The sequence below is a fragment of the Sus scrofa genome, chromosome 13 (assembly GCF_054392235.1).
Source record: "Sus scrofa isolate SSC_HxYL_T2T_F1_AM1 chromosome 13, Sscrofa_HxYL_maternal_Yorkshire_Landrace_v2.0, whole genome shotgun sequence".
In the NCBI taxonomy this organism is placed as follows: Eukaryota; Metazoa; Chordata; class Mammalia; order Artiodactyla; family Suidae; genus Sus; species Sus scrofa.
Window position 1 is genome coordinate 195,904,999 of NC_139395.1, and position 27,588 is coordinate 195,932,586.

At 36.2% G+C, this 27,588-nt stretch overlaps 1 long non-coding RNA gene across 2 annotated transcripts; it reads left to right on the forward strand.

The window, feature by feature from the left end:
* The first annotated feature begins 47 nt into the window (after positions 1-47).
* Positions 48-26,212, forward strand: LOC146397828 (uncharacterized). 2 transcript variants are annotated; one of them, XR_014825011.1, is made up of 4 exons: positions 48-576; positions 13,777-13,808; positions 16,625-16,671; positions 23,554-26,212. It is a non-coding gene; the product is annotated as an uncharacterized LOC146397828 (long non-coding RNA). The 2 variants fall into 2 exon arrangements; XR_014825012.1 differs by lacking the exon at positions 23,554-26,212 and having other exon boundaries at positions 16,625-16,692.
* The last annotated feature ends 1,376 nt before the right edge of the window (positions 26,213-27,588 follow it).

Genomic DNA, 27,588 nt, shown 5'->3' on the forward strand with positions numbered 1-27,588 from the left:
TGTTAATGAAAACAAGCTTTAAAATAAGCCCTACCTGAAGAGTTCCTGTTGTGGCTCAGCAGGTTATGAACCCGACTAGTATCCATGAGGATGTGGGTTGGATCCATGGCCTCGATCAGTGGGTTAAGGCTATGGCATTGTCGCAAGCTGCAGTGTATGTTGCAGATGCGTCTTGGATCTGGTGTTGCCAGAACTGTGGTGTAGGTCAGCAGCTGCAGCTCCAATTTGACCCCTAGCCTGGAAACTTCCATATGATACAAGTGTCCATCTGAAAAGAAAAAAAAAAAGGAAGAAGAAGGCCTGTGTAACAATTTGTATTCACTAACAAGCAAGCTCAGCACATAAATTATGCTTATAAACTTGGGGTATCACGGCTGTTTAGATGGTCTGAAAGCAGATTAGCTAATCTTCTGGTTTGGATCAAGCAAAAGCGTCTGCTCTGAAACGAAGGTGCATGGCCAAATGAGCTGTGGACTTCGCAGGCTGCTTTAAAAATATTACCCACTGCCATACTTGCCAATCCAGACTCCATCTCCCTCCACTGTGTTGGTGCCTCCTCCTTTGCAATCACGCAAGGTAAGCATAACTCATTTTACTATTTTTAAAAATCCTTTTTAATATTTTTTTATATAAACTAAATACACGCTGGCATATATCTCCATAATGATGGTTTAAGTTTTTAGCAGCTACCTCTGAAGTTTGATTCCATGGTTAAGGTACTGCAAATGTTAAGGTGATCTTACAGCAGTGAACATAGTACGCATTCAAATGTTAACTAATACTGTTTTTCTTGCAAGGACCATGGTTATCATTTCATCTCTTTTAGAGCAGAGGACAAGTTCAACTATTTCTCTACCTGCCTAACTTACAAAACTAGTGTTTTTCAAACCCATTCAAATGCATAAGATCAATTGAGTTGTTTCTATGTAGTGCTTTTTAATGAAATAGATTAGAAGAAAATAGAAAAGATTAATGTATCAAGCTTTGGTTCAGTCTTAGATAGGTATCCTGGGTTGCCATGGAAAGATCTATTTTCTTCTACGGGTCATAGTCAAAAACAAAACACTGTACTAGATTGTATACCTGAAAATAAGGGAATAAGGGAATAAGGGACACGGTCTTAAGTTGCTATCCCCGGGGTTTAGCATATGTGCAGCTGCTCGGTAAATGTTTGATGCCATGGACTTTTTTTTTCTGCTAAGATGAATTTCACTGTAAAATGGAACCAAAGATATTTAAAACCTTTGCAGAATCTGAAACTGAGCATCAGTAAGAAAGCATTTGTAAGTAATATTTGCAGCATCAAAGAGCGGAAGTGTTCTCTGCTGCTTGGCTTGGGGAGAACTGTAATTATTTTCTTAGAAATACTCTAGGGATTTCTTTCTCCTGTTATCATAGGTTTCTGCTTTTAAAAAAAAATTCATATTTCTATGAAATCTGTGCCTTTCATATTAGTTTCCTGTTGTTGCCACAGCAAATTACCACAAACATAGTGACTTAAGACAAATGGATTATCTTTCAGTTGTATAGAATAGATGTCTGGATATGAGTCTCACTAGGCTAAAATCAAGATAGCCACAGGGCTGTGTGTGTGTGTGTGTGTGTGTGTGTGTGTGTGTTTATATATACGTTTACAAGTATGTTTATGTGTATATTTGTGCGTGTGTTTGCTCATGTATGGGTGTGTGTTTATGTGTATGTTTTTGTGTGTTTGTGAGTTTTCTGAGGCTCCGGAGAAGAATCTGTTTCCTTGACTTTTTCAGTCTCTAGAGGCTTTCCCAAGCTCCTGGCTCTTTTCTCCATCTTCAAAGCCAACAATACAGCACAGACTGCTGCTCCCATGGTCACAACTGCTTCTCTAACCTTGACATCCCTGCCTCCTTTCATTTATAAGGACACTTCATTTATAAGAACTGCCCAAGAGAACAACCTTCCCAAAGCATTTGGGGTAATTTTCATTCTACTTGATTTAATGACAACACTATCCTGGTAATCTCCTATAAAGCTTTTTACTTTCATTCACATCTGCAATTTTATTTTATTTTTCTAGATTATTATTTCCCTTCTAACTCAACTCTCAGAGACGTTAAAACCTTTTTTTTGACTTCACTTTTACCTACCAAAATTAAAGACCTCAATGTTATGAGTATGGCCTTTTTTTGTTCTTGGCTAGCGAAGCCTTTACGCAAGGGGAAATAAGGAGAAGCCACAGAAATAATTTTAATATATTGTAATTATTTAATAAATAATATTAAACAAAGGTATGTAAATGAATATTCATCATAAGAAATTGAGACTAATATGCTTTTTAAAAATATTAGACATTTTGCATAACAGGTTATTTTTAAAGGGTTAATTGAAGAGTAAACATAATTTAGTTAATAAAAATTCAATAGCCAGGTATTTAAAAACAAGTGCAAGAACCACTTATGTAATAGAATAATGCTTTTGGGTTTTTGTTTTTTTTTTTTTTGGCGGGAGGTTGGTTTTTTGTTTCAGTTTTTGTAGGGCCGCACCTGCGGCACATGGAGGTTCCCAGGCTAGGGGTTGAATCCAAGCTGTGGTTGCTGGCCTATGTCACAGCCACAGCAACACCAGATCTGAGCCACATTTGCAACCTACATCACTTAACCCACTGAGCAAAGCCAGGGATCAAACCTGTATACTCATGGATGCTAGTCAGATTCATTTCTGCTGAGCCGTGATGAGATCTCCTGCTTTTTGATGTAGTATTTGTAATACTGAAATGTGTCTACTTAACTGCAAAAAATAAAAGCATGAAATGGAAAAATGCAGTTATTAATACAAAGTTCAGATCTAATATATATCTTTCTCATCTTTAATTATTATTCCCTTGCTGTAAGTGGATCATGTTGATGTCAGGTTTCAAATGCATTTGTTTTTATAAACTGTATTATTCCATACATTGAAAATACAGTCACACCTTACTAATTTTTTTTAAATTTCATGACTTTGGGGAAAAGGGCAAATATGGCAATATCTTACCGTCTGTGATTTGGGCACACTTGGTTTGACAATTTGGTGAAATTTGTGTAACAACTCCATTTTTTATGTTGAAATTTTAAAGATACATAATTTTTAACATCTGTATAGCTTAGTTAATAACCTTAAAAGAAAGAATTAGAGAAATAGACATACAAAGCACAAAATTCTAAGCTGGTGAATGTGGTTTCCTAGTAGACAAAGATGCTTGATCTACATAAATCTGCAGAATACAAAACTTGGGGCAAGAATATGGCTATCCAGAAAAAAAGTCACTGCAGTGTTTTCTGAACAATTGAGCAAGGTGATTCAGAAGAGCAGCTACCTATTTGCAGAATTTCTAACCCTAGTTTCTTTTGGATGCCAATGCCTTCTAATACTGTTTTTTTTTTTTAATGAACTATAACTGATTTACAACATTATATTAGTTTCCAGTGTACAGCATAGTGATTCAGTATTTTTGCAGATTATACTCTTCTTTTTTTTTTTTTTTTTTTAGGGCTGCACCTGTGGCATATAGAGGTTCTCAGGCTAGCGGTCGAATCAGAGCTACAGCTGCTGGCCTACACCACAGCCAGTGTGGGATCCGAGCCACATCTGTGACCTACACCAAAGCTCACAGCAACGCCAGACCTTTAACCCCACTGCATGAGGCCAGGGATTGAACCCACATCCTCATGGATACTAGTCGGGTTGGTTAACCACTGAGCCATGACAAGAACTCCTACTCTATTTTAGATTATTAAAAAATAAACAGCTATAATTCCCTGTGCTATATATCCTTGTTTTTTATCTAGTTTATACATAGTAGTTTGTAACTGTTACTCTTGTACCCCTAATTTGTCCCTCCCCCTTTTCCTCTCCCCTTTAATAACCACGAGTTTGTTTTCTGTATCTGTGAGTTTGTTTCTCTTTTGCATAGACATTCATTTGTATTATTTCTTAGATTCCACATATAAAGGATATCATATGGTATTTGTCTTTCTCTGTCTGACTTAACTTTACTAAGAATAATATAATCCAGGTCCATTTTCAGTAAACAGCACTTCAATTTTTTCCTACAGCTCCCTGTTTTCTGAGAATTTGGACTTGTCAATCAGATTTTTGCCAATTATGAGATTTATCAGCACCACAGATCCTTGGCCAGGAATCGTGGCCCTTTATTTAAAATTTTTATGGCTCCCTTTAAAATAAAATGTGCCCTGCATATCAAATTTCAAAAATCAAACATCTATCAAAGGAGAGTGTGCTTCTCATTCCCTCAAAGATGTTAAATTGCTCATATAAATTAGTTTCCCATCTTCTCTTATCTTAATTCTCCATTTAATAGCAAGATGCACTTGCTGGTTTCACTTGGTTTATTGCTTTCCCAAAAAATAATTTTAAGAGCTTAAGTAGGTTTTTAAATTTGATCCTTTCTAATAGTTTCATTTATAAGTGGTCACATTTTCTCTCTCAAGCACAACTTAATATTTCTATAAACAATCAGACTAGGCTTGGTTTTTTAAATTATGCATCTATTTCAGTTTGAAACTACTATTATTCATAATCAGTAGTAGCTGAGGCAACTGTAGCAGAACCTACCTTAACTAGTAAATGTTTCTTGGAATGTTTACATTAACGACTCATTGAAAATGTGTTTGAGTCAAAAGAATTATGCTGTAAGGCCAGCAGAGTCCTTCTACTAGCATCTGGAAGAAATTAGCTACAAACTTTAAAGTGAAACCCAAGTTTGAATCTGACTTTACCACTGATTAGATGGGATTTGAAGTTCATTATTTGTCCTCTCTGAACCTGTTTTCTCCTCTGTACAATTTGGAAACCACCTATGTTGCAAAAATGATGTGAGGACAACTTTAGCATAGGGCCCACAGTAAGCTAATCAATAGTAATTACCATTACCTTGAATGATTTCCTTTGACTTTTAAAGAAATTCCTTCCTTCATTTTTTTTTTTTTTTAAGTGAAAGCAAGTTTCTTTAGAGAGAAACACAGTCTATAGGCAGAATGTGGTTCATCTCAGAGAGCAACCCCAATTCTGCTTAAAAGATTTTTTTTTTTTTCTTTTTAGGCCCCTGTCTGCAGCACATGGAAGTTCCCAGGCTAGGGGTTGAATCGGAGCTGCAGCTGGAGGTCTACAACACAGCCACAGCAACTTGGGATCTGAGATGCATCTGTGACTTACTGAGAGGGGCCAGGGATCAAACCCACATCCTTACGGACACTATGTCAGGTTCCTAACCTGCTGAACTACAACGGGAACTCCAAAAGATTTTTAACTGATACATGCTATAATCAGTTTTAATATCACAAGAAATATACAGCATACCAAAGAGACAAAGATCACAAAACTGAAAAAATTCATTTATGAAAACTTAATCAGTATATTTTTTAATTATTAGATTGGCAATAATTTCTAAACAGAATATTTTATGAATAGACTGGCATTGCAAGTAAGCGTGTGTAGATGAGAGGGTAGGGGATGGATTTTTCTCTAAAAGTGCTGAGACAGCAATTCCCATCGTGGCTCAAAGGAAACGAATCTGACTAGCATTCATGAGGACGCAGGTTCCATCCCTGGCCTTGTTCAGTGGGTTAAGGATTCAGCATTGCCATGAGCTGTGGTGAAGGTCACAGTTGCAGCTTGGATCCCACTTTGCTGTGGCTGTGATATAGGCTAGTGGTTATAGCTCCGATTCAACTCCTAGTCTGGGAACCTCCTCATGCCATGGGTTCGGCCCTAAAAAGACCAAAAAAAAAAGTGCTAAGACAATTAGTTAACAGTTTATAAAAAGAATGAAACTAGTCCTCTACCTCACACTATTGAAGTATCAATTCTATATAGTTCAAAATAGATCTACATGAGTATATGGTAAATAAACATAAATATATACATGAATAAAGATAAATGACTGCACAAATAAATACACTGGGAAGAAGAGAAAAATATTCCTTACAGAAGACTGAGGTTCACACTGCCAGTTGATGTCTTGTAGATGCCAGGCATCCCTTGATATTCCAGGAGGATAAGGGTACTTTGCTTATGTGGTATTTTTTTCAAAAAGCCCTTAACCCACTCCAATCATAAAAAAAAAAAAAAAAAAAAAAAATCCAAAAATTTAGATTCAAGGACTTTCCACAGTTATCTGGCCAGTATTCTTCATGATTTTCAAGGTCAAGAAAGGCATGAAAAGATTGAAAATTTGTCACAGATTAGCAGAGACTGGGAAGAAAAGACGAAGAAATGCAATCTCACCTAGAACTGAATCCTGGAACAGAAAGAGCAAAAATGTGAAATCCAAATAAAATCCAGGGTTCAATGAATGTAATGCACTAAGGTTGCTATCTTCGTTATGACAAGTATTCTATTGTAACTTAAGATATTAACAAAGAATGGAATGTAGGGACAGACATATGGGAATTCTATACTCTTGTTGAAGCCTTCCTATAAACCTAAAAGTATTCCTAAATAAAATGGATATTACAGAAAGACTGCAAGACTTAGAAAATTATATCAAAAGTATCTTTAACTTTTTGTGCTAAAGAGGCATTTATCAATTAAGAAAAAAGTGCAGAAGAGGTTGATAAATTTGACTACATTAAATTCAAGAATTTCTGTTCATCAAACAATGCTGCAAAGAGAGTAAAAATAGAAATCACAGCCTGGGAGAAGATATTTACAGCAAATACATCTCCATGGCAGAGATCTCTTGCAATGTGAATTGAAAAAGATAAGCAACTCTGCAGAAAAAGTGAGAAAAAGAGTTTAAAATATTTCAGAGAGAAGGAAACCTCAAGGATCAATGAATCTATACAGGATATTCAACCTCATTACTATTCAGGAAAATCCACAGTGGGATATAATTTCTTATTTATCTGATTGGAACTTTTAAAGATGGAGAATATCATGTTACCAAACATTTATATGCTGCAGGTGGGAGTGTAAGGCTATTTGTCACTTTGGAAAGAATTTGGCTGCATCTAAAGTAGATGCCTCCATCCTACACGTGGCAAAGCAATTGCACTCCTACGTTTATACCCTGGAGAAACTTTCCTACATATGAACCAAGACATATATATACTGAAAAACTCCCAGAAGCTCTGTTTGTAATAACAAAACAAACAAACTTAGAAGCAACCCAAATATCTACCAGAAAACAATTTCATCCAAAAATGAAAATAAAACAGTAGTGACAAGCGACAACAAAATATACATTTTAAGAATACAAGTTGCAGAGAAAAGAGGAAGCTACAGAAGAATGCTTCCAACATGATTTCATCACATAAAAGTTAAAACTGTAGAACTAAACATAGTTTAGCACTTAGTGTTTAGGCTTATAAACATGTGGGAAAGCTGTAAAGAAAAGCGTGAGAATGGTAAACATGATTCTTATAGCTACTACCTCTATGGAGGTAAATATACAAGGAAACTAAAAATAATGCAATATTTTCTATCTTTAATGAAATGGTGGGTTCATGGGTATTTGTATTGTTATAATTTACATATAAGAATGGTGTAAATCATACTTTATATACTTTACTTTAAAACAAATGAAAAAGAAAAAAAAGGAGAGATGGAGAAAGAAAGAGTAAGATGAGAGAAAGGTGGGAGAATGTGGGTTATAATTTCCACTAACAACCACAGCCAGGAAGCATGGTCACCCCGAAGTACAAAGGGATTGCCAACTTAGAACTAAGATTTCACTGTCTTTTTGTTATCCCATATCTGAGCTCTGTTTAAATTAGCTGGGAAAAGTACAGAAGCGAAACTTCATTATCTACTTCATTATCTACTCCTGCAGCCTCTTGTGACACAGAGTGTCATGGGCTGGTCCCAGGCTTCCTTTGCAGGAATCACAGTATTCTCTCCTTCCTCTTCTCCTTTTCCCAACAGAGACTCTAAATGTCTCTGTCTACCCATTGCGGGCTCTTGCACCTGCTGTAATAAACTGTCCTTGCTGAGAGTTTATCCCCAGAACCAGGGCTGCCTTTTCCTTCCCCCTCCCCAACCCCACATCTTCACTCAACCACACTTTACCCAAGACCTTTCCTGCAAGGATAGTGGAAGAATTTCTAATGCAAAGCTGACCGACAGATCATTGTCAAAAACACCTCATCTCTTCCTGTTAAGGGAGCTATTCGGAATCCTGAAAAAGTAACCTGAGAGAAAAGCAGACTTCTTTTCTATTTTGGTTTTTTTGGGGGAGGGGGGGTTGTTTTGTTTTGTTTTTTGTCTTTTCTAGGGTCCCACCCACGGCATATGGAGGTTCCCAGGCTAGGGGTCTAATCGGAGCTGTAGTCACCAGTCTACGCCAGAGTCACAGCAACGCCGGATCGGAGCTGCTGTGACCTACACCACAGCTCACGGCAACGCCAGGTCCTTAACCCACTGAGCGAGGCCAGGGCCTCATGGTTCCTAGTCAGATTCATTAACCACTGAGCCACAATGGGAACTCCTGGTTTTTTTCTTTTTAATAAATTTTATTTGAGTAGAGTTGACTTACAAAGTTGCGTTAGTTTCAGGTGTACAGCAAAGTAAATCAGTTACACGTATACATACATCCATTCGTTTTCAGACTCTTTTCCCAGGTAAGTTATTACACAGTATTGAGTAGATTGCCCTGTGCTATACGTAGGTCCTTGTTACCTATCTATTTTATATATAGTAGTGTGTATATGTCAGTCACAACCCCCTAATTTATCCTTCCCCCTGACATCTCCCCTTTATTAGCCGTAAATTTGGAATAACATTTTTTAGTCTGTTTTATAAGTGCTTTTGCATCATTTTTTATTAGATTCCACATATTAGTGATCTCATGTGATATTTGTCCTTCTCTAACTTACTTCGCTTTATATAATAAGTTTTAGGCCCACCCAATGCTGCAAATGACATTATTTCATTCCTTTTATGGCTAGGTAATATTCCATTGTATATATGTACCACATCTTCTTTATCCAATCCTCTGTTGATGGGTATTTAGGCAGACCTTTATTTTTTTTTCTGTTTTTTTGTCTTTTGGGGGCTGCACCCATGGCATGTGGAGGTTGCCAGGCGAGGTGGTCCAATCAGAGCTGTAGACCCTGGCCTACACCACAGCCACAGTGACACGAGATCCAAGCCACATCTTCGACCTACCACAGCTCACAGCAACGCTGGATCCTTAACTCACTGAGCAGAGGTGAGGGATCGAACCCACGTCCTCATGGATGCTAGTCGGGTTCACTAAACACTGAGCCAAGATGGGAACTCCAGATACTTATTTTTTAAATGAAAGATTCTATAGTAGATTTGGGAATGTCTTATTTGATTAGGCTGTCAGAAGAAAAATGTTGAGCAAGTGTAGATAAATGGACCAGTCCAGATGGAGAAAATGTTCCAAACCAAGGCAGTGAATGTGGCAGAAGGAGGAATAGGAGAAGACAGATATAAGAGAAATTTGCTGGAGCCTTGTTTACTAGTAGAGGAAAAGCTGTCTAGAGGGAATGATGGAAAAGCGAGCCACCCTCTCTATGGAATAACAGTGGATCAACAGATTTAAAACTTTAAACCCTAAACTTACTGTCTACAATGACATAGGAGAAAACAATACAAATGAAAGCTACAAATTATTGGAGCAAAATTATTATGGAGCATCAAGCTCTCTATTGCCAGCAGGAAGCAATGCAGAGGATATTACTTGTGACCTAGAAAACCATCACAAAATCCATGATTAACCTTATTCATGATGTGCTATAATTACTAGTATTATACACTGATTGAACTAATTTTTAGAATTATACATTTTTGAACCTGTCTCTTTAACAATCCTCAACTACTCACATTTATCCTTGTTCTATGGCAAAGAAAAGTAAACAATATATTAGAAAAAAAAAACAGATGTGGTTCATAAAATGCTTTAGGCTGGATAAATTTGTTCTTTTAATATTTCCAAGGGATTTGGAGAAAATATGAAAAAAATTAAGAAAATAGTTTAAGAATACTTTATAAATGATGATAAAAGATTTGGAGGAAGGAAAGTAGTCTTAGATCAACAACTCATGCAATAGACAGTGTTTTTAAAGACAAAGAGAATTCCGAAAAATAAAAAACAATTCAGTCACACTGTTTTTTCTTTTTCCTCAAGGAGAACAAGGCAGCATTTAAACAGTAGAAAAATGAAATAGGTAACTTTATTTTATGACTCCGAGTTCACCATTTTAAAAAAGACTTTCAATTTCAGTTATATACATTGCCTTTCCCATGGAACAAACATGTTTTATAACATAAAAAGTAAAATAGGCAAAAAATACACCATAATACCAACAATAACTCTATAATCCAAATACATGGGGGGGGGATTTACTCAAATATCGATTAAGTAGAATTCAAGGTAAGTGTGGTATTTTTTAATCCCCTCTTACATGTAAAATATTTATGTGCTATAAGTACTCAGGGTGAATTATCTCAAAATGTGTATTCCCTGAACATAAGTTCCTTTTTGTAGGCTCATATATCTCTCGTGTTTGTACTTCAACAGATATAATATCCCAGAACATATCTTCTATCATTACTCTCATTATTTCTTGCATTTTTTTTCTTTCTTAGTTTGTTTTTACCCTTAGAATGTTAGTGCACTGAGACAGAAACTGCCATTTTTATCTGAATGCCTTTAGCTCTTTGCACAGTGCCTGGCACACAGTAGATGCTCAATAAATATGTAATGAATGTATTTACATATCTACAATGTATATTCTAAGATAATTCATTTCCCTGAAAATTGTTAGGTCTAAGTATAAAGTTAGATAAGTAATGCAGATGTCTAAATGTCTGCTTAGCCTCTGTAATTCTATATAAGCTCTGCAGTAAAAACTTTGATTCATCCTTCTAAAATACTATGTACATTTTATAAACCAAAGAAAATCTCAAAATACCTTTTGTCCATGAAATATAATACAATTAAATGGGCTTTCTGGTGTTTTGGAGAGGGGCTGTCTCATCCAGAGATACAATGGAAAATCATGCATTTTAGCATTTTTATAAAGCATTGCATATAGGAGTATGAATCTTCTCTTTGCTCAGGCATACATTCTGTTCTGTTGCTAAGATACACTAAAAAGTACAGAAATGCGATTTGGCTCTTTAAAAATAGGCTAGGAAGCTTTCTTATTTCTGACAAAATTAGTCTCTAGGGAATATATACAATCTCAGTACAATCATTTATTTTAGTCATTTTCTGGACTTAATCAAACTGTGGTTTGTAAAGATTTTAATCTTAGGTTTTAATGTTGAGAGCAACAAAATTGTCTGCCAGCACTAACCAAATACTAAAAGACAGAAGCCCTTTGGCTTCCCACCCTTTATTTAGGCAGTTAGTAGAGAAAAACTCAGATTCATTTCAGTGAAAATCACTGTTTTCAATTTCCACAAGTAGCTAATTCACGTTCTCTTCCATTTCTTCCCCTTTTTGCAGAAATAGAGAAGTTGTTTATGGGATAAAACCCTTTTTTTTTTTTTTTAATCTTTTGTCTTTTCAGGGCCACATTCATGGCATATGGAGGGTCCCAGGCTACGGGTTGAATCGGAGTTGTAGCTGCTGGCCTACGCCACAGGAAGAGCAACACCAGATAGGATCCACATCTGCAACCTATACCACAGATCCCAGCAATGCCAGATCCTTAACCCACTGAGCGAGGCCAGGGATCGAACCAGTATCATGGATACTGGTCGGGTTCATTAACTGCTGAGCCATGACAGGAACTCCAAAGCCCATTTATTTTGAGGTGGTGAAGTGGTGGAGTAAGTGAGTGAGGAACACCATGCTGAATTCTTATATTAAGACAAGTCTTGGGCAAATATATCTTTTCTAGTCAACCCAGATATCAAGCTTTATGGAGATCTTTAAAAGATTCAAATTATTCCTAGGAGTTCCCGTCGTGGCACAGTGGTTAAGGAATCCAGCTAGGAACCATGAGGTTGCAGGTTCGATCCCTGGCCTTGCTCAGTGGGTTAAGGATCAGGTGTTGCCGTGAGCTGTGGTATAGGTCACAGACTCGGCTGGGATCTGGCGTTGCTGTGGCTGTGGAGCAGGCGAGGACTACAGCCTGGGAACCTCCATATGCCATGGGAAGCGGCCCTAGGAAAGGAAAAAAGACGACAACAACAACAAAAAAAAGATTCAAATTATTCCTGTTGTGGAGCCTGACCTCAGAACCTATCACTTGTTTTCAGCTGTCACTATTTTCCAACTGAATGACAGTCCTGGTCATGTCCCTGATCACAACCTCACAATCTGTTCATGGATAATAAATAAACAGAGTTGATTTTTTTTTTACAGTATCCTGGCCTTAAGTCAAAGGTATAAAAAGAGTATATACATATATATATGCACTAATCATATATACGTAAAAATATAACATATGTATGAAAGTTTGAAACATATATATGTATATACACCCACACCCACATATATATGTATATTTTCAAACAATCATACAGACTTTAACCTGGATGTTAAGCAATCATACAGACTCACCTGAATGTCAGATGAGAGCAGAAAAAGGGTGGGCAGTAAATTAACTTGCATATCAAGCAGACGGGAACCTGGCAAGCCCATGGCCACTTGTGTTTCCAACAGTGGCTACTGGAAGGGGAAGAAGGGGTCCTCTCAAGCAGGAGCTGCTCCCCATCAACAAGGTACAGAGACCACCAAGTACGCCAACCAAAATATACACATATATATATTCCTTTTATACTTTCAACTTAAGACCAGAATACACACACACACACACACACACTTGCGTGTATGTATGTATAATATTATATTTATGCACCTAGAGATAGTCAATGTGGGTCAAAAATCTCTGCCATGTTTGGAGTTCCCTGGTGGTGCAGTCAGTTAAAGAAGTGGCATTGAGGAGTTCCCGTTGTGGCACAGTGGTTAACGAATCTGACTAGGAACCATGAGGTTGCGGGTTCCATCCCTGGCCTTGCTCAGTGGGTGAAGGATCCGGTGTTGCTGTGAGCTGTGGTGTAGGTTGCAGACGCGGCTCAGATCCCGAGTTGCTGTGGCTCTGGCGTAGGCCGGTGGCTACAGCTCTGATTTGACCCCTAGCCTGGGAACCTCCACGTGACTCAGGAGCGGCCCCAGAAAAGGCAAAAAGAAGAAGTGGCGTTGAAACTGCTGTGGCTTGGATCTTAGCTATGGCACAGGTTTGATCCCTGGGCCTGGAACTTCTGTATGCCACAGGCATGGCCAAAGAAAACCCCAGAAACCAAAAAACAAATCTCTGCCATGGACTATATCCTAATCCCTAAGCTTGTTTCTATTTTCAATCTTCACACTATTCACTTTCCTTTTGTATCTTTCTTTTATCTTTTGAGTTTTAAAATGCTTTATTATAAGTTAGAGTTAGGAACAAAGATGAGTTATTTCCTGGAGGTAATTCTTTGCAAATATCAGTTTTAAAAATATATTTTCCACTATATTTTCAAATATAGTTTCAAGTCCACCATAAATTTACTTTTTTGAAAAAAATTTGTATTGAAGGATAATTGATTTACAATGTTGTATTAGTTTCAGGTGTATAGCAAAGTGATTCAGTTACACATACATATATGTGTATATATATTTATATATGCACATTCATGTATTCTTTACTATTAGGGTTTATTACAGAATATTTAATATAGTTCTCTATGCTATACATGAGGACCTTGTTGTTTATGTATTTTATATGTAGTACAGCACATGTGATAATACCAACTTCTTAATTTATCCCCCTACTTCTCCCTTAGGTAATTGCAAGCTCGATAACTACAAGTTTTCTGTGAGTCTGTTTCTGTTTTATAAATAAATTCATTTGTATTATATTTATGACTCCACATACAAATGATATCATGTTTCTGACTTTTTTCACTTAGTATGATGATCTCTAGGTCCATCCGTGTTGCCACAAAAGGCATTATTTCATTCTTTTTATGGCTGCGTAGCATTCTATTGTATACCACATCTTCTTTATCCATTTCTGTCAATACACATTTTCATTGCTTCCAAGCCTTGGCTATTGTAAACAGTGCTGCTACGAATATCTCTTGGTTTCTTTTACAACACAGCCTCTCTTAATTCTTTGCAGAATTTGATTTCCTTTCCATTTATCTTTCATATAGCACCTCTTATTTTACTGGCTGCAGAATTTCAATTTTTTTTCTTCCTTTCTCACCACACCCTCAGTCTAGGTAACTTTATTGTCATGTTTCAATTAAAATCTTCACAGAAGTGATTTTAATTATCTCAAACACATAACTTTGCACCTTTTATGCTCTAAATTCACGCCTCTGAAGTTATGTTTTCAAATGTAATATTCCTAAAATTAAACTCATTCTTCAGTACTTCCTGCTTCTCCTTCTCTGCTCCTCAACTGCAATTCTCATGACCAAGATACTGACACAGTCAAATGTCTGATGGCAGAGACTTCTAGCTACATTTCCCAGCCCAGTGTAGACCCTCTCTCTTTACCTCCATTTGTTTATTTACATTTTTATCTGTTTGACTAGATAATGCATAAATGAGGCCCAAAATGCCAAAGATGAAAATTTTCCACTTCTTCTCTCCACAGGAAATATGACCAGTTACTGAACTGTTATAACTTTTTTTAAAGCTGGCTTTTTCTCTGTTAGTGTATATGAAAATATATCTGTGTACACACATACACACATGCACACCGAGGCAACATATTGTTCTTCACCCTTTTTTTTTTTTCACTTATTGGTACATTTCGGGACATAGCCCATACAATTCGGAAAGTGATTCTTCATTTTTAAAAAATGGCTGCAAGTTATCCCATTAAATGTAGTATGTAGTATAACATTCCTTTAAGTGTAGAAAAGCAAAATGCATGACAATAATGCAAAGGCTGGGAGAGAGAAATGGAAAAATTCCGTGGTCCAGTTTTCATACTACACACGAAGTGGTATAATACTGTGTTAAACTAGATTATAGCGTGTTAGAGATTTAGACTATACACACTAAAGCCACTGCAAAGATAATGAAAAGATAGCATCTCTTTGAACAAACTTCACAGAAACTTGAAACAGCAGCCAGTACATACCAAATTACTTGGTACGAGCAAAAGGCCTTTTATTTTGGAGAACTATGCTCACCCAATTCCACAACTAAATAAAAACAAATACACACAATGGGAATAAATGTCAATATTAAAAGTAGAGACCACTGAACTTTTTCTGGAGAGGGGCTTCTCAAGACAAACGGAAGCTTTCAATTTTTAGAGAGCAGACACCATCTCTGTTCTCCTTTTTCTTTTCTAAGATGAACAAATATGTTCATCATACGTCACCTTTACTTCTTTCTGTCTTGTTTTACCCTGATCAAATTTTCTCTGCTCCCGATCCCCCTGCTTCATACATAGATACAAAATTATAGGGCTAACTGCTTTCGCAGTTTCGTTAAAGTTGACCTTTCCCTTTCTATGTCTTTATTTTCATTTAATCATTGATTGACTTAGGAAAGGAGAAATGAGGAAGAAAAATGATTGCTCTTTTAAAACCTGAGGTGCCTATTTCTCCTTCAGGAATTTCTCCACCCACCAAAATTCAAGGGTCTCTACCTGAGATGAGATGTTTGCATTTTCTCATAGCTACTATGCTTAATGTTTTAGCTTTTCTGCATTCAGGATACTGTGTTTGAAAATCTTTATATTCTTACAGAATTGAAAATCTAACTACACAAATATAAGGGAAAGGGGGAAAAAAAATGATTCTGTGTGTTGTAAAACCAAAAACCATCCTTCTTTTTTCTCATGTCATCAGTCAATCTTTCCCATATTTCACTAAACAGAAATAATTGTAGACAAAGTTAGTTCCCCAAGTCTAGATTTTCAACTTCAAAAATGTTAAAGAAAGAAAATATGCTGAGACTCTCAGGATGCACGGGCAAGGACCGATCTGGGTTGGTGCAATCCTATCTCTTCCTGAAGTTTCAGAAATCTAAACAGATGACTGTGGCATGTTTTTCATACACTGTATTTGAAATCCATTTTGTGCCACCAACTTAGATTCCTCAAATATCTGGTCTAAGTGGATAGTAGAAAGATTCTTGAGTACATCACTCACTTCCCTATTCTGGCTTTCTTCCCAGAGGTCACTTTATTAGCCACTCCAAGGAATGATGTTTTTGTGTGTTTCTGATGATCTGACTCTGGAAGTGCCCACAACACAGCCATCACCACCATCTGCAGATTTTCAATATCTCTGTGAAATATGTTTCTCTTCTCCATGTAATACAAAGTTCTTTCCTAATTACTCAACTGGGATAAAATATGCCTCTCCCATCAGCATTACATCCTGGTCATCCAGCAGCACTGACTCACTCCTGGAGTTTCTATAAAAAGATTTGTGATCCAACCTTTATTTCATTTACTCTTTATCACAGTTTTCACCACTTAAGGACTTGGGCACTAGTCCAGAGGGGAATAGATTACAAGTCAGATCAAATATTATCACATCATTATGGGCCAATGATGGAAATACGTATTTTTTTTTAATTAAAGTATAGTTGATTTATACTGTTTGCCAATTTCTGCTAGAAATCAATATTTGAACCAATTGTTTGTATTTTCTTCTATAGGTGTCAGAGGGTCAAGTTAATCCCCCCGTAATCTACATAATCTACATGTAAGTAATCTTTGTCGGATCATCTACATTAAAACATTCGTGTTTACATCTCAGACATTAATTCCTCCCTTCTCTGTGCTCTTTATGATAGCACTTAAATATCTGTGGATCATTATTTCTTTGAGTCCTCCTCAAACAGATGTTTTCAGCCAGGCAGAGGATCTACTTAGCTTTCTGTGAAGTGCTCCCTGTGTCCTGACACCATGTGTTTTTTTGGTTGTTGTTTGTTTGTTATTGTTTGTTTGTTTGTTTGTTTGCTCGCTTTTTTAGGGCCACACCCACAGCCTACGGAGGTTCCCAAGCTAGGGGTCAAATCGGAGGTACAACTGCTGGCCTACACCACAGCCATAGCAATGCAGGATCCAAGCTGCATCTGCAACCTACAGCACAGCCCAGGGCAATGCCAGAACCTTAACCCACTGAGCATGGCAAGGAATCAAACCCACAACCTCATGATTACTAGTCAGATTCGGTTCTGTTGAGCCACGACGGGAACTCTTTGACACCATGTTAAACACTGCACGTATTTAGCCCACTGCAATCACTCGAGCCCCCACAAAATCCAATGAAGCAGGGACCATTCTGATCCCCTTTTACAGATGCAGAAATGGAAACAAACTGAAGCTGAATGATTTGTCCACACAGAAGTAAATGGTGGATCCAACAGGAGAAACTCATAACTAGTGCCAATCAGCTTCTCATAATAAAATAAATAATAGCCAATCATTTCTTAACCAAAACCATATTAATGAGCATTTGGGTTGATTCTAATATTTTGCTTTAATGAATAGTGCTATAATGAGTATTTTTGTACACATGTCACTTCATACATGACAGTTTGCCTATAGAATAAATGCCTTGAAATAGATTTGTTTTGTTTTGTTTTGTCTTTTTAGAGCCACACAGCACATGGAGGTTCCCAGGCTAAGGGTCGAATCAGAGCTATATCCACCAGCATGCGCCACAGCCATAGCAACATGGGATCCTAGCTGCATTTGCAGCCTACACCACAGCTCACAGCAACGCAGGATCCTTAATCCACTGAGTGAGGCCAGGGATGAACCTGCATCCTCATGGATGCTAGTCGGATTCATTAAGTGCTGAGCCACGATGGGAACTCTGAAGTAGAATTTTTTAATCAAAGAGTATGTACATTTTACATTTTGATAAGTATTGTTAAAATGTTCTCCAGAAGCAGTGTAAGTTTAATATTTCCAAGAGCTATATGGTAGAGTAAAGCAATAGTATTTTACCAGTTTTAAGTTACTTTTAGAATGTATTCACATGTTCTTTTTTTTTTTTTTCATATGTTCTTTGATTTACTTCTTCCTCAGGTTCCCACCTACACAAAATTGTTGTAATTATCCAAAGATTTGGACTGCAAAGCATTCTGTTCCAATATTCAAAATCTAGGTGAAAGTATGTCTTCGGTACTTTTGAAAGAGGATGAAGTTCTCTGGATAATTATATCTGTTTCCCCATCTCAACTGTTTAAATTTATGGATATTTTAGGAGACCACTATTTCATTAGATTTTCTGTAAGTTAAATAGACAAGGGGAAAACTTGTTTTTCCATACATAAATTGTGAAATATCTGAAATATGTCCAAAGAAAACTAACCACAAAATGACTTAAGGAAATAAAACCTTTTTTTAAAAGAGGGAAATTAAAGTGGAAAATTGTCTCAAAGGAAGTATTTGGCAATTAGGATTTTGGAGACTTTTTAATACAAAATTTTTCATCTCATGAATTCAATCTAGGTAGAAAATTAACATGCCTTGAGTTTTTTCAAATGTCAAATGAAAATTTAATTGGACCTAGTGAAAAAAATGAAAAAAAAACTAGATATTTTATGAAAAGTTATAGTAATGTTTAAAGAGATACTGTCTTATTTAAATTAAATTATACAAATAGGAGTTTTAAATCAATTTGGAGCTTCAAAGTAAGTCAGCTGTATTGTGAAATAATTTAACTAGCATTACAATGATTTATTTTAAGTGCTTTCTTTTTTTTTTTTTTTTTTTTTTTTTTTTTTGTCTTTTGTCTTTTTAGAGCCACACCTACAGAATATGGAAGTTCCTAGGCTAGGGGCTGAATCAGAGCTGCAGCTGCCAGCCTACACCACAGCCCCACAGAAATTCAGGATCCAAGTAGCGTCCAAGACTGCACCACAGCTCACAGCAACACCAGATACTTAACCCACTGAGCGAGGCCAGAGATCGAACTGTCATCCTTATGGATATTAGTGGGGTTTGTTACCACTGAGCCACAATGAGAACTCCCTTGAGTGTTTTTTAATTGAATGACTAATAAGAATCAATGACCTTCCCACACTGGCTCACTTATTATCTACTTGTGAAATAGAACTCTTCATCTCCCTTTATAAATAAACTGGAGTTCAGGTAGGTAAAGTGACTTATCCATAGACATGCATGGACGAAGAGCATGATCTCATGCCAGATCTCACGTCCCACAAATCTAAGACCACAGATTTAGTTACCATTAACAAGAAGAAATTTCTGTCTGATTTCTGAGTGTCAGTTGAGCTAGCAGTAGCTACTTAGGGTTACTTTGATCTCAGGTATTATTCTGCATCATATGGAAGTTCCCAGGCAAGGGGTCGAAGCAGAGCTGCAGCCACAGGCCAACACCTCAGCAATGGCAACAACATATCCCAGCAGCATCTGTGACCTGAAAGGCAACTTGCGGCAATGCTGGATCTTTAACTCATTGAGCAAGGCCAGGGATCTAACCCACATCCTCATTGATATTAGTTGGGTTCATAACCCCCTGAGCCACAATGGGAACTCCTGACCTCAGGTTTGGAATATCAATTGTTTTAAGTTCCCACTATTTTGTTTTTAGTTGTCCAAAATAATCTAGAGGTAAAACATTGTTCTTTGTGAATAAATTGCTTAACCCATTGTACCACTAAGACTTTCAGGCCCAGAGAGAATGTCAGGCAGAGTTGATAGCTTTACCAAGACTTTACCATGGTCTCATTTGTATTAGAAAAATGGGCAACTTATTACTGAAAATTAATAGAGTAGCTTTAGAATCACAAATTCAAATGCCTTCAAGAATCTCACACTTCTAGGAGTTCCCATCATGGCTCAGTGGTTAGCGGACCCAACTAGCATCCATGAGGACATAGGTTCAATCCCTGGCCTCTCTCAGTGGGTTAAGGATCTGGTGTTGTCATGAGTTGTAGGTCACAGATGCAACTCAGATCCCAAGTTTCTGTGGCTCTGGCATAGGCCGGCAGCTACAGCTCTTATTGGACCCCTAGCCTGGGAACCTCCTTATGCCATAGGTGCAGCCCTAAAAAGACAAAAACAACAACAACAAAAAGAATAAGGATATGGGAAGTAATAGGTCCACAGGCTTATGGAAGAGGAACACTTTGTAAAGGTGTCCAACCTCAAAAATAACCACAACCATAATAATCAGAGAAACAAAATGTGCAGACCGGGCCTCTGGCTTTGGTATCAGCATCTTGGCTATTTCACCAAAACTGAACCTGAGTGATTGTGATATCTAGAAATAAAATAATAATAATGACAGAAAGATGATATTATATTGGATTCTAAAAAAATAAAAAATAAACTGATTGTTAATCATAACAGCTGGCAGAATAAAGTTTATTATAGAATATATTTATTTTCAGCTTTGCTCTACAAGAAAATACTAATTTTTAAAAACTATACAAGTAGCATTAGGTTGAATAGGCTAAAATCCTTCCCTACACAAATTATAAATTTAAATAAACTCTTACTCAGACCTAGCAATGAAAGCCCCCTTCGAGATCTCCAAAGAGATGTAAGCTACAATTGATAGACTATGATGCTGCCTACAGGCTCAGTCACACTCTCCAGCTGGTTACCGTCTCTTCTCACTTGGAGGCTTTCCGGGGCTGTAGAGGGTTTGCAATGACCAGAGCTCTGGAGGGCTTCTGTCCTCTAAATCTCTGAATTTCTCTCATGGTATTTTCCCCAAAAGCGAATGAAGTTCTGCATATTTTTACACAAAGAATGATAGAAGAAGCTAAGCCCTCTTTAAAAAAACAAAACTATAAGAAACAAGGATTTATTGTGTAGCCCAGGGAACTATATTCAATATCTAATAACCTACAATGGAAAAGATTCAGAAAAAGACTTTATATAATATATATATTCTGAATCACTTTGCTGTACACCTGAAACTAATGCAATATTGTAAATCACCTATAGTATAAAACAAAAAACGTCTATGCCGTATTGTTGTACCTTCAATTTTTAAGTTCTATGATATTCTATACTTTCTACATGAAGGAATGATGAATAAATTGTCCATTATTTTAGGTGTGTCAAAAAATATTTGCAGGTTCTAACTAAAAATCCAATACACTAGCACTAAAAATACCTGACGAAAGATATCCACAGACCCCTATTCATGATCAGGACTAAGAGTCTCATGTGAACCCAACATATCCACACCCAAGCTCATTGTCCCTCCCCTTTAAAGCCTTTGCTTCCTTATATAGACTTTATACGTTATTCAAGAAGCAGCCTAAGTAATCATTCATGACATGAGTTGTGGTTTCCCTGATTACAAAGTCTCTTTCTCACTTTCCTAAAACTCTGTAGTGTTTGTCTGAAATAAGCAGATACTTAATTGTATCACAGTTATTGATACATATTTACCATCTTCAATAGCACTGTAGGCTCCAAAAATAAGGATAATATTGTATTTCTTAATTAAAATTTTAATAAGACAGCAATAAGGATTAATATATGGTCCCAGATATCAAGGAACCAAAAGTCACCATTCTTAGTCTTTCACAAATTACCTTATATATATTAAGTGCTCAGTAATATTTTTGGAATTTTTTTTACTGGGTTCCCAAGCTCATAATAATATTCAGAAATAAAATGAAAAGAAAGGTTTTTATTTCATGAGACATCATGTGGACATGACAATTTTTTAAATGGCAGAAAAATTATAGTATAAAGAAGAAAAAAGGCAATGAACTAATGCTTTCAGCTTCATTAATGCATTTTTTGGGGGGAAAAGGGAACCATAATGAGTAACATAATAATATAACATAATATAATATTAGTTTCTATTTTCTTAATTTATTCTTTAGTTTTAATTAAACAATTTAAAAGATTGATTTTTTATTTTCATAATACTATTTAGATTTAGTAAAATATTTCATGTAAACTAAAACAGATACTTATCCAATAAATATTCTACACTTTGGAGTTCATATTCTTCTGCTGTTTTAACATTTAAATAGGAGTAAAAACCACAAGTGGTCATATAGACCATAACAAAAGAGCCAAGAATATGCAATGGGGAAAGGACAGTCTCCTCAGTAAATGGTGTTGGAAAACTTACATGCAAAATAATGTAACTGGACTATTTTCCACTGTACGCAAAAATTAACTCAAAGTGGATTAAAGACTTTAACTTAAGACCTGAAACCATAAAATTCCTGGAAGAAAATGTAAGTGGTAAAAACTCTCTGACGTACATTTTGGAGACAAATTATTGGGATTTGAACCAAAAGCAAAGGCAACAAAAGCAACAATAAACAAGTGGGACTACATCAAACTACATCAAAAAAAAAAAAAAAAAAAAGGTGGTACCGCAAAGGAAACAATTAACAAAACGAAAAGATAATCTACTGCACAGGAGAAGATATTTGAAAGTCATGTATCTGATAAGAGACTGATATCCAAAATCTATAAAGACTGCACGCAATTCAATAGCAATGAGTCTGATTTAATGTTGGGCAGAAGATAAGACATTTTTCCACAGAAGACATACAGATGGCCAACAGGTGTATGAAAAATCATCAGGCAAATGCAAATCGAAAGCACCATGAGATATCACACCATACGTGTCAGAATGGCTACTCTGAAAAAACAAGAAATAACAAGTGTTGCTGATGAGGATGTGCATGATTGGTAGGAATAAACTGATGCAACCACTATGAAAAATTATGTAAAGCAGTATGACTGTTACTTGAAAAATTAAAAATAGAACTACCATATGATCCAGAAATCCCACTTCTGGATATTTGCCCAAAGAAGTGAAAATACTAATTTGAAAAACTCTATGCACCTTCATGTTTATTGCAGCATTGTTTATAATAACTAAGACATGGAAACAACCTAAGTGTCCATCAATAGGTGAATGTATAAAGAAGATGTGGCATTTATATACAGATGAATATTATTAGCCATAAAAAAGAATGGCATATGCCCATGTGCAACAACATGGATGAACCTCGAGGGCATTATGCTGAGGGAAAGAAGTCAGAGAAAGAAAGACAAACACCAGATGAACTCTCATATGTGGACTCTAAAAAGTAAAAAACAAACAAAAGGAGCTTATAGATACAAAGAACAGATTAGTGGTTACCAGAGGCATGAGATGGGCATGAGCAAAGTGGCTGAAGGTAATCAAAAGGTATTTATTCATTTCTAGTTATAAAAAAAGATGTGTAGGTACAGCACAGTGACTATAGTTAATAATACTGGATTGCGTATTCAGAACTTGCTAAGAGAGCATGTCTTAAAAGATCTCATCACAAGAAGAAAAAATCGTGATGATATAGGGTGACAGATGTGAACTAGACTTACCATGGAAATTATTTCACTATATATGCAGATATGGAATCATTATGTTATATACCTGAAGCTAATATATTATATAGACATATATATACTTTAAAAGAGTTCATACTTTTCCATTGTTTTTAAATATAAATACAAGTAAAATCTACAAGTGGTCACATAGAATGCTAACATTAAAGAAAGTCAAGTAGTCAAGTTCTATTTCTTCATATTTACCATGTGCTGTCATCATTTGTTTCGATCCACTGTTTAAATGCAGGAACGTGGACTATCACAGGCATTCGGGGAAATGCTCCCAAAGAAAACTCAGATATGGCTCAACTGCTGCAGACTTAAACTGAGAGAATGAAATTATGTACCCGAGTCCCTCTCTGTGTGCACACACACAAGTGTTTGGGAGAGGCAACTACATCTAAAGAATTTTCCAACGTTACTTCCATTTATAATACAATATTCCTTAAAGGGTGATTTTAAAATGTGCCCGTTTACAGATTATTAAGACACAAATAGTTGTTACCACAGCAATTGTTTAGAAATTAGACCAACAAGAGATTTTTTTCTGGCAGGAGTGTTTTAGCACTGACATTGTTTGGAAATGCTCATGCCCGGTGATAATAAAAAGCAGACCGACTTTAGTCAGTTTTATTATTGTTTTTGCAATCTCACCATGCAACACACTCCTTCATTCCAGTTCCGCCCTTGTTATTCCACTGCCTGAAACCTATTATCCTTAACTGAGATAATGAGTGTTAAAACACCCAGCACCAGGCCTGAACATGTTATGTTATGGTGGTGATTGCAGTGGTAAGGGTTAATCATTGCAAGAGTTTATTCTTTGCAAAGTACACAAGAGACTTCCTTTTAAACCTCTTTTAAGGTGAGCATGTAAGATTAGGATTTTTGTTTGGGTTATTACTGTAAATCGATGTTGACAATTTTCTTAATGATACTATGGATTTTTTCTTTTAATGCTCAAATGCATGCGTATTTTCAGCTGTCAAAGTTAACAGAAGACAGGCCCCCTCCCCTCACTTTCACTTGCCATAATAGCAATATACCAAGAAGACATTAGAAATGCAGCTCCAGAGTACAGTTTATAACTAGCTCTTCAGCCAAAGCTATGGCTTCTCCCCAGTTTCAGGAACTATAGGGAGTATAACCTTGGGCAAATTTCGCAACATCGACAAACCTATAAAATGGTTATTACAATGGTATTTGCTTTCATAGAGTTGCTGTAAGGAGTACATTAGATAGATAATTCATACACCGGATCTGGGAACCCAAAGAACAAAGCATTCAAAATGTTTAGCTAGTAGTATTATTAACATCACAATAATTAGATAAATCAGAACGGAGCAGTCCCATATCTCTACTCGCTTCTACCTCTCCGTAAAGTCTACATTGCTGCCACCCCTGAGGATTAATTTTTTTTTCATTCTTTGCTTAGTTTTAAGAAATTCCCTCAACTTAATCTCTGAGACAATCATCGCAAAGTCATAATATTTTTGTGTGCCATTTCTTACACACATTGGCAATTCTAGTTTGCAAATTCTAATAGCACTTTTCTTTAATTCATTTTTTTGCCTTAGCTTTTGTTCTTCAGTTTTTCTTTTTATTTCATTTTTTGGATTAAAAAGTTACAAACAATAACAAAAAGCCCCATACACCATGCATTTTTCTCTCCCTAAGTAGAAATAACCACAACAGAGCGCTATCTGTTCCATTCTTTTGGGTTTTACCAGATTCTAAATTCACAAACAGCACACTGTATGGTTAATTAGGTTAAAAAAATGATCTGAAAAAAAATCCTATCATATACACACTTTTACAAAAGTTTCTTTCCTATTTGAGGTCATGTTTTTGACAATAATTTCTATTAATTTACATAGATCAAATGTATTTATTTAACCCTATGTAGTGTTGCAAAGCAAAGCTTCCACCACTGATGGACAATTGGTATTTCCACTTTTTTTTTTTCACTATTGCTTATAATTCTGCAAAGTACAAAATGTTACATATTCCCTTTGTACATTCCTAAAATTTTTCTTTAGGAGAAAATACAACACATTTAAATAGTAAGACACCGACCGTTTTGTAAGTGGAATGTTACTATTTCTAGATTTTTAAAAATCTGACATCTGAGTCATTAAAATTTGCGGGACTCATTGTAAATCAAGGACTTTTTTTTTTTTTTAAACATAACCCATCTGCAAATCTCTGCTAACCCATATCAGCATAAATCTCAATAAGCAAGCATATTCTGGAGTTATCAAGAATCAGATGCAAGAAAAATCCTTTTCTAGTCCAAAGATTTTCAGAACTAATGGAATGGAAATGTGAACAGGGCTCCACACCAAAATCCCCATCAATGCATCATAAAACTAAAGGAGATCACAAACCCAAAATGCTTTATTTGAAAAAACAACCTCAGCTTGACACCAATAAAATTTTACAGCCTTTTAAAAAACAAATGGTTGTTCAAAAAGCATTTCACAAAGTTATCAAATGAGACACCAGATTGCTGAAGATGAAGACGGAAGGAAAAATTTTGATCAGTTAAAAACAGATTATACCTATCTCAAGCCTAACTAGTTTAAAATCAGAATAAGTTTTATTAGCAATTGGAGTCTTTTTCACAAAAGTAAGCTTATTATTCAACTATGACACAATTGATTCGTGTTACTTTAAAATTAATAATATTCAATTTTTAATATATCATAATTACATTGTCCTTGTTGTGTATAGTGTTACTTTATTTTTAATTAAATCTTTACTTTTATTCATTTTACCTGCTAACCATTTATATTAGAGTAATAATGTACATTGATTCTTTTGATATCAAATTTAGCATGTAATAGCGTACCTTTATAAATGTTTATAAAAGTAAATGCCATCAATAAAGAGTTTATAAATTTGTACATGCAGTGTATTAAATTTTGAGTACTGATGTCTTATTTTATTAGTTTTAACAGTTCTCAACAATGAATTAGTATTAATAGCAGTATTTAAGCATTTCTCAAGTTAAACAATTTATACCGTCTCAATATATAGCTATTGCATTTATTTACTGTATGCATGCTGTCCTAGCTTGCTCTGGAGAAAACAGAATATTTAAAAATCCATCTTCAGGGAGTTCCCATCCTGGCTCAGCAGAAATAAACCCAACTAGGATCCATGAGGATACGAGTTCAATCCCTGGCCTTGCTCAGTGGGTTAAGGATCCAGTGTTGCTTTGAGTTGTGGTGTAGGCCAATGGCTACAGCTCCGATTCGACCCCTAGTCCGGGAACTTCCATAGATGCGGCCCTAAAAAGCAAAAATAAAAATAAAAAAATAAAATAAAATCCATCTTCAGCTTATCCTCAAACTCAACTGATCTCATTCAATTTCTGGTTAAATGAGAAACATGCTAGATTAAAGTAGGATGATCAATAATTTTTCCTTCTATTTTATCCCATTTTTCTTGCTTTTAGAATTGTGATTTTCAGTACATTTCACATAGGATCACTGAGGCAAATTTAAATGTGTCCCAAACATTCACTTCTCTCCGCACACAAAGTCAATCAAATGTATGGTTTCCTATTCATTTTGCAAAAGAAAATATGTTCTAGCATATTGGTGTGGAAGGACACAAGAAGGGGTTCCATGGAATGCTTGATGTCACCTTGAAGAAATTGCCATACACCATCTGCTGGTTTATTAAGCATGCAGAATGGCAATGTTGATGAATTCTTCTTTAATAAATGGTACATATTGGCATAGCCACCAGCCATAGCCTGATGCCCAGAAGCATGATAGTGTACTTTGAAATACATCCAACTTAAATCATTTATAGGTCTTTGGTATTTGTGATATGACAGACACTAAATAATCTACTTTGCTGTCTGCTGTGCTTCATTTGTACATGCTGGTTAAGTGTGTCTTTCAATCCAGCTCACAAATGACAAGGTTAATAGTCTTCCCTGCCTTCACGCTCATTGTGGGTTGTCATCTGAGACTCCTCACCCTGTTAAGAATGTACAGGCTGAAAAAAATGTCAATCTGGTTGAATGTCAAAAAATATTTCAAAAACCATCCTCTCCATTTTATGTCTTGGCTTTAATAATTTGAATGGGGGAGTTCCCGTCGTGGCGCAGTGGTTAACGAATCCGACTAGGAACCATGAGGTTGCGGGTTCGGTCCCTGCCCTTGCTCAGTGGGTTAATGATCCGGCGTTGCCGTGAGCTGTGGTGTAGGTTGCAGACACGGCTCGGATCCCACGTTGCTGTGGCTCTGGCGTAGGCCGGTGGCTACAG